Source organism: Camellia sinensis, chromosome 12, assembly GCF_055761805.1.
Source record: "Camellia sinensis isolate YWXY chromosome 12, ASM5576180v1, whole genome shotgun sequence".
Taxonomy (NCBI): Eukaryota; Viridiplantae; Streptophyta; class Magnoliopsida; order Ericales; family Theaceae; genus Camellia; species Camellia sinensis.
Window position 1 is genome coordinate 51,653,299 of NC_138972.1, and position 8,543 is coordinate 51,661,841.

Consider the following 8,543-nt stretch of genomic DNA (forward strand, 5'->3'; position numbering starts at 1 on the left):
ATTTAGTGAATTTTTAAAATATTTTTTTCACAAATATTATGCTTTTTAAGTGTATTTATGTTAGGTGTGTCTACAAATTAAAAAAATTGATTAAAATACTTTTTAATAATATAATCAATTACAGAATTTTGTGCATGTATAGGATCAATGAAAATGTTTGCAAATTACCAGTTGATGAACTGCCTAATTGCATTTGAGTTATAATTTCAGGTTGTTGACTTTGTAAATGTTTGTTAGCATGCCTTTTTAGATGAGTAGTACCTCCTGCAGATGCAACACCAAGTAAATGTGCACAATATTTATATTTTGCTTTAATTATAGTTGTCCCATCAGGATTATTTACAGATATTCTTTCAAAATGCTCCCACATAGTACTAGTCTTGCCATCAGATGATGATGTTGCTGTTAGAAGAGAGATATTAGGTACAATATAAGGAGAATCAACAAATTCATATTGTGTATATGCATCAATATCGACATAAACATTAGAAATATTAGGATCCATAATAATGTAAGTAAAGTAATATATATCAACTAACAATTAATTAAAATAATGAGTAAATAATAACAAGTAATATATGTTAAGAAATAATTAACGAAAACAATGAGTAACTAATAAATCTCAATTCAAATAATTAATGTTACTGATTGGCGAATTTGATATAAAAATTAGTTTCTTCTGATAAAAGTTTCTTCTTGCACGATTGCAATTGCCACTTAGGGATGAGACTTCAAAATTAATTAAGAGAGGTGAGAGGTGAGAGAGAGATTTGTTTGTGAGAAATAAAAAGAGAGAGAGGGTGGCATTTATAAGACAAGGGAGATGGGTTAAATTATAATTTTAAAATAAAATGGGCCGTTGTGTGAATAACGGTGAAATTTTTGACCGTATGAAAATTTTCAAAATTTTGACCGTTGGAGAAAGGAGCTGTTGGGGGTTGGGCCGAGCCAGGTCAGGCCAGGTGGGGGAAATTTTTTTGAGCCGAGTCGAGCTGAGCCACGGGACGGGCTCACAGGTCGGGCTCCAGAACACACGGCCCAAGCCCAAGCCCAAGCCCAAGATCTCAAGTTGGGCTCGGGCCCAGTCTTAACCAGGCCTAGTTGAGCCAGACCTACCCAAGCTGTAGATGGGCTTCGAGTGGGCCACGGGGTCATGGGCCAAATTTACACCCGCACCTTAGGAATGTAATAATGGCTTAGCTTGGCCCACCCAGGCTCGAGCCTGGGCTCAAGCCGGCTGGTGGCAGGCCTTGCAGGCTCTCTCCTTTTTGGTGGCTAAAAAGTGGGGCCCAGGCCTAGGCCCACTTAGATTAGGGCCTAGGGTCTGGGCTCGGGCCCGGGCATGGCCTAGTGGGCCCTTTTTTTTTTTTTGGTGAAAAATAAACAATAAATATATTATGTATATAGATTATTTATAAGGAATAAAAAAAAATTGTACTAAAATATATTAGTTAAAATTAATGAAATATTTGATTATATTTCATATGTAGTGGTATTTAAATTAAAGAATAAATTACACAAACGATCGTTGTATTTTCACGCATGTTGAACTTTAATCTCCATACTTTGAAATTAGGCACTTTAACTCCCTAAGTTATGAAGTTGTCTCACAAATGGCCAATTCGTAATGAAAGCTACCTTTTCCATCCAAAACCACTCATGTGCAACGCACATGCACAAGATTGAAGGGCAAAGTGGACAATTTGCGTCTTCCCCCATTACACGAGCCCTAGGTCAACAAAAGACGATTAGGAGTTCTCAGTAATTGTCTAATACGACGAATTAGGGTTCAAAAGATTGGGGATTTGAGTTATGGGCAAAGGGGAACTAAGAATCAGCCAAAAAAATTGCTCAGTCGAACGAGATCCTTCAACATGGCAATAGGCGATAGTGCAGATGAAGTACCCGATTATGGTGAGTGTTTTTGCATATTTTTTATCTGAAAATTGGTTGGTTTCTTTGATGCACTGTACGTAAGTCTTCACTGGCTTTTTCTTTGTTGCTTTCTTTCTTTGTTTGTTTATTGTTCATGGCCCAATGTAGTGTGTTGATATATATTTTATATATATATATATATATATATATGTATTTATACTAATAATGATGAATGTGGTCCATAAATATGTATATATATATATATATTAATAATGATGAATGTGCTCCATAAATATGTATATATATATATTAATAATGATGAATGTGGTCCATAAATATGTATATATATATATATATATATAAAGTTGATTGCTTTTGGTAACATGGTCCCCTTGTTTGCCTTTGATAATAGAGATTTTTTGTTTGGACACGGTCAAGTTGGTGGGCATTTATGTTTGTTTGTTTTTTTTTTTTTTTTCTTTTTTGCAATTTTTTAACAGGCCCAGACAGTGACCTTTTCACCATAAAGATACACCATGGTAGGGCATTTGTACTTCAACCAAACAGGGCATACCTAAGGGGTAAAGTAAACTACTTTGACTATTGTAGTGTTAACAAAATGAGCATGATTGAGATAGAAAACAATGATTTCTTAGAAACTGGATTATGTAGGGTTTATAAGTTACCAATATAATGGGTGTGTTTGGTTTGTGTTTTGAGATAAATTTTCAAAAAACATTTTGGGGAGAGATTATAGAAATTTTTTTGATTTGTTTGGTTGTATATTTTGAAAATAGTTTTGGAGTTTGAGAGTTTGAGATGATTTGATATTTTGTTGTAGTTGAATAGATATGCGTGACAGAAAAAGTGATTGAAAATGAGAGAGGAGAGAGAAAAAGTGATTGATTTATGTGTAATAGAGAGAGAAGTAATTTTGGAAAATTTTTTGAGAAAATTTGTAACCAAACATGTTTTTGGAAATTTTCTTCCAAAAACATGTTTCAAAACACAAACCGAACACACCTAAAGTGACTGATATGGATTTAAATCAAGGATTAAGGCCATTGTGGAATGACAAAGATGTAGTAGACATGTTGAAGTGTGTGAATAAGTTTAATAGGGTTAGTGAAATTTATCTAGAACATCACCCAGAACTTGATAAGCAAAACTAAAATTGAGTTTGATGTTGGTAGTAGTCAGTCTAAACTTGTGATTGAAGAAATTGATGAAAGAGAAGAAAAATTGCAAGTTACTGTGCTAGGTGATGGAATGAGATATGATCAAAGAAGTGGGGTTGGAGTGGATAATTTGCAAGGTGCTGCTGTTGATGATGAGAATGTGGGAGGTGGGGTTGAAGTTAATGATGATGAAGGGACTGGTTTTGAGGATGAAAATGTGGGAGGTGGGGTTGAAGTTGATTTAGAGGGGACTGGCTTTAAGGATAAGTTTGAGGCTATGATGCATGGAGATGAACATCAAGAGATGAGGGACTATGAATACAATAACTCAAGCACTGATAGCACTGATCTTGAGGATTATGAAGATAGTGAGTATGGTGATGGTGATGATGATGATGATGATGATGATGATGATGATGATGATGACTTGTTGTTTGATGCAATGTTGACAAAAATGATGAATGGGCTGAATTGGGCACTCAGAATATGACTGACTCAGGTACAAATGTTGAGGAAAATGTTGGAAGAGAAGAAAATCAATCTGAAGCTGGGTTCACCTAGATGATAATAAGGTTGCATCTGATGACTTACTCAGTCGTAGTGGTTCTTTAGATGATGATCATAGACCAAACAGGGCTAGATATTTAGAGTTCAATGTTAAAACAAACATGGTTGACCCACAATTCAAAGTTGGAATGATTTTTGCTTCACCAAAACTATTCAAAGAAGCTGTCAAAAAGCATGCCATAAGAAGTGAAAACAGATTAAATTTGTGAAGAATGAAAGTACTAGAGTGAGTGCTGGTTGTCAAGATCCATGCAAGTGGATGACTTTTGCATCTAAGATGCAAGGACAATTGAGTTTCCAAGTCAAGACCTATAACCCTGTGCACAACTGTGGCAGGATTTATTACAACAAGAATGCCACTTCAACATGACTGTCAAGTAAGTATGTGGACACACTAAGGACCAACCCTACTTGGCCTTTACGACTCTTTCCAACAAACTGTGCAAAAAGAACATAAAGTTTGTGTATCTAGAAGTCAATTGTATAGGGAAAAGAAAAAGGCACAACGATTGATTGAATTTAAAAAGTAATATGCTATCTTATGGGACTACTATGAAGAGATTAGAAGAACTAATCCTGGGACCGCCATTGTGTTGAAGGCTGCAGATGATGAGGATGACACTGAGGATGTGGATGATGATCCAGATATAGATGATGTAGGGAAGGAAAGGTTTCATAGGATTTATGTTTGTCTTGGGACTTAAAACAAGGGTTTTTAGCAAGATGTAAGCCATACATTTGGGTAGATGGATGCCATCTTAGAGGTCCATATAAGGGCCAATTGTTGACAACTGTTGGAGCCAAGGCCACAACCAATGATGTAGCAGCCAAGGCCACTAATGAGGCAGCAGGCAGGGCCACCTGTCAACATTGGTGCGTCAAACACAAGATTAGCAGAGCAAAGTATCAACATAAGGTCACCACCAGATGCACTCATGATATATGGACATTAATGGTGATAGTTATTTTCGTCTAAAATTGGTGAAATATTTGATTATTTACTAATGAAAGATAATGTAAAAAGCATGAATCAAGGAAAATGAAAGAATGGAAGGAAAAACCCTAATTTTCTTATGAAACACTACTTGTTGTTCATGGGTCTTGGTTGGTAGTTGAAGAGGAATTAGTGGGTAGATTGGAGACATATTGAAATCCTTTTTATTTTGATAAAGATTGAGTTTTGGATGATTTACTCGTTGTGTAATATGGTATTACCTGCGCAGGGAAATTGGGGTGCCCACTTGCCCTGTCGTGTGAGGACGACAAATGTGGGAATGTTTTGAGGTTTTCACATGCTCGGTCTGGTGGGCCCTAGAAAATTATTGTTTTGTCTTTCTCTCTATTTACAATGCTCGCTCTGTCACTGTTTGGTGGCCCCTCTTCAACTTTTTGCTTCATTCGGTGGTGCTTCTTGGGTCTTTAACTTGTAGAACTTTATTAAAGTGTGGTCTTCTTGGTCTTCAACTTTGAGCTACAGGACACAGCTACTGGTAGACAATCTTTATGGTATTATAAATTGCTATTGACTTCAAACTTTTCTATTACTGTATTGTTGTGTCCTGTGGTATTATCGGAGTTGCTGTTTGTTGTGTTTTTGGTCATATAAAATCAATATTTTGCTTTCTTTGGTGGATAAGAAAAATATGGAAGGAAAAAAAGAAAAATGGGAAACAGGATCCGACGTGGGACCATTGTACCTGTGTCAAAGATGACAATAGAATGCATTTGAGATGTAATTATTGTGGAAAAGATTACTGGGGGTGGGGTGATTCGAATGAAAAATCATTTAGCCGAAACTCATGATAATATTGGTGCATGTAGTCAAGTTTCTGAAGATATTATGAATATGGAAAAAACAAAGACAATGTTAGACGTTGATTGTTTTAAAGAAAAAAATGTTGAGGGGAAAAGTAAGGGGGACAATAGATGCATATGTCACAAAGGGGAGGGCAAAGTAGCAACCGTTGAATCAAATGGTAAAGCAAAGGGAGCCCGTGATTAGAGATATTTGTAAAGTCATTTATAGGCATGCATTGGCTTTTAATTTAGTGAAAATCCCCTTATTTAAAAAGATGTTAAAGTCGGTTGGTGAGTATGGTGTGGGATGCAAACCACCTAGTTACCATGAAGTGAGAGTATCTTTTTTGAAAAAAGAGATTCATCATGTAACTGCAAGTTTAGAAGTGTATGGAAGGAATGGAAGAAGACGAGTTGCACTATAATGTCCGATGGATGGACCGATTGAAAGTCTCGCTCTCTTAGTAATTTCCTTGTTTTTAGTCCAAGTGGAACGGTGTTTATTAAATCAATAGACACCTCCGGTGCAATTAAAAATTCTATGAAATTATTTGAGATGCTTGATGATATTGTAAACGAAATTGGGAAAGAAAATGTGGTTCAAATGGTAACCGATAGTGCATCGATCTATGTGGGTGCCGGCAGATTATTGGAAGAGAAGAGGACTAAATTGTTTTTGTCCCCATGTGTGGCACATTGCCTTGACTTAATGTTAAGTGACATAGGTGAGTTGACAGTTTTCAAAGATACAATAACTAAAGCCAAGGAAATCGCTGTGTACATTTATAGGCATGCTTTTGTGCTTGATTTGTTTAGAAAGTTTACAAAGAACAGGGAGTTGACAAGACCCGCGGTTACTAGATTTGTCATTGCCTTCCTTACTTTAAAAAATTTCCACGATAGAAAGCTCCAACTTAGAGCTATGTTTGCATCGGAAGAGGGGGCTAGAAGCACCTATTCTACATCTGTAAATGCAAAAAAGGCACAAGGAACAATCTTGGGAGATGCTAGATTTTGGAAAGTAGTCAAGTATTGCTTGAAGTGTTGTCTCCCTTTGGTGAAAATTTCGAGGCTTGTGGATGGTGATGCAAAGCCGGCAATGGGATTTATTTATGAAGCTATGGATAGAGCGAAGGAATAAATTGCTTCAAACTTCAAACATTTTGTAAATCCCATGTAATGGCATATTACCTTAATCCCATGTAAGTTTTTTACTCTTTTTGTCTAATTATTTGTGTGACTTATTTACAAAATGTGTAATGAAATTTATTTATGAAGTTATCTTTCTTTCTAGGTTTCATTATCAAGAAAACTTCACTACAGATACGGAGGTGAAAATTGGTTTTTTTAGAACCATTGAGATTATGTGTATCCGGATATAGAGGATAGAGTAAAGGTTGATGAGCAATTAGAAAAGTTCAAGAAGGCCGAGGGTATGTTTGGTATGAGCATGGCCATCTTGACAAGCGAAAAGAAGCAACCAGGTAAATTTTGATTATGAAATTGTATATTTATTTACAATTTCACAATAATTATGTTGGCATGCATTATTCTCTAACATCTCTTTATCATTTTATCATAGCTCTATGGTGGGAAAGTTATGGAGAAGAGTGCAAAGAGCTTCAAAAGTTAGCTATTAGAGTGCTAAGCCTTACTTGTACTGCCACCGAGTGAGAGACAAATTGTAGCACTTTTGATCATGTGCCCTCCAAGAAAAGAAACCGGTTGGAGTAACAACGGTTGAATGCTTTGGTTTTTGTGAAGTATAACATTCAACTTGAGTTGGGGCAAATTAAAAGACAAGAAATGGGTGAGACTTATGATCCTCTTTATTTATCGGATATGGAATCCGATGATGAATGGGTTATCGAGAAAGAGGATCCATGTCTACCCGAAGATCATTCATGGATGGACATCCAAGAGAGCTTCGAAGATGATGAAGGAGCAACAAGTAGCAAAAAGAGAAAAAGAGGTATAATTCTATATTTGAAATAAGTTAATTTCAAAGATTTAGTTTCTATGTTTTCACCTTTACTTGCTCATTCATAACCTTTTTTTTTTTTTTTTTTTTTTAATGTAGGACCATGAAATTTAAATGCCGATAGAAGAAAAAGAAATGTATTTGAAGATGATGATGAAGTTGAATTGATTGAAGGTGGAGAAGAGGGAGAGATAGAAGGGTTTGATGAAGTGAGTATGGTAGATGATGATGAAGAGGATGACTCCGATATTGACCTTGGAGATGATGAAGATTGACTAATGAATAAATGAAGGCTTTTTGGAATTTTTTAATTTGTCTAATCTATTCTTTGTTTCTGTATGGTCTCTTTTTGACATAAGTTACAAGTATAGATTAGAGTTTTGAAAAGTTTAGAACTGTGAAGTTGTGAACTTTGTTCAAGACCATATATTCATAAATTCATATTAAATGAATGTGGATTGCCGTATATGATGTGGATTTACATAAATTATATCATAAATGTATAAAGATAATACAGGATCATAGATCACAATGGGGCTCGAACCCATATCTTACCTATTTAGTCCACATGATCATCATGTAAAATAACATTTTCATTAATCACTACAAAAAATTAAGGTTTTGAGGACCAAAATTTAGATACAAAATTAATTTTTAGGTACCAAATATTTTTGTTGTAAAAAATGTCGTCATTATATTTTTAGCAATGAAAATTGGACATTAGTAATGAATTATTATATATTTGGGACTAAATTTTTTGTCTCAAAAAATAAATCATTTTGAAACCAAATTATTTTATCCCTGAAAGTCTATTTATTAGTGACATTTTCAAAATTTTGTCGCTTAAAGTCCTATTTTGTATTTTTTGGAACGATTTTTTAGCGACTATCCTCACGATGATAGAAATTAGTCCCTAAGTATCTTTTGCAACAAAATTTTCACTTTTAGAGACCAAAACATTTAGTCTCTAAAACTCTTATTTGTTGTAATGAATTTAAGTTTAAATATTTCATGTTTATAATATCTAAGTGTATAAATATGTTTTTCTATGTAATTTAGACAAAGTGACTGAATCTTTACGATTCACGATTCGATTCAATTCGTGATTTGATACATGGCGAATTCGATTCACGATTCGAATCCCG

The 8,543-nt window shown here is 35.0% G+C and overlaps 1 long non-coding RNA gene across 2 annotated transcripts; it reads left to right on the forward strand.

The window, feature by feature from the left end:
* The first annotated feature begins 1,775 nt into the window (after window positions 1–1,775).
* LOC145804495 (uncharacterized) lies at window positions 1,776–7,874 on the forward strand. 2 transcript variants are annotated; one of them, XR_014346300.1, is made up of 5 exons: window positions 1,776–1,914; window positions 2,376–2,456; window positions 6,712–6,901; window positions 7,000–7,389; window positions 7,498–7,874. It is a non-coding gene; the product is annotated as an uncharacterized LOC145804495 (long non-coding RNA). The 2 variants fall into 2 exon arrangements; XR_014346301.1 differs by lacking the exon at window positions 2,376–2,456 and having other exon boundaries at window positions 1,778–1,914; window positions 7,498–7,873.
* Window positions 7,875–8,543: the final 669 nt, after the last annotated feature.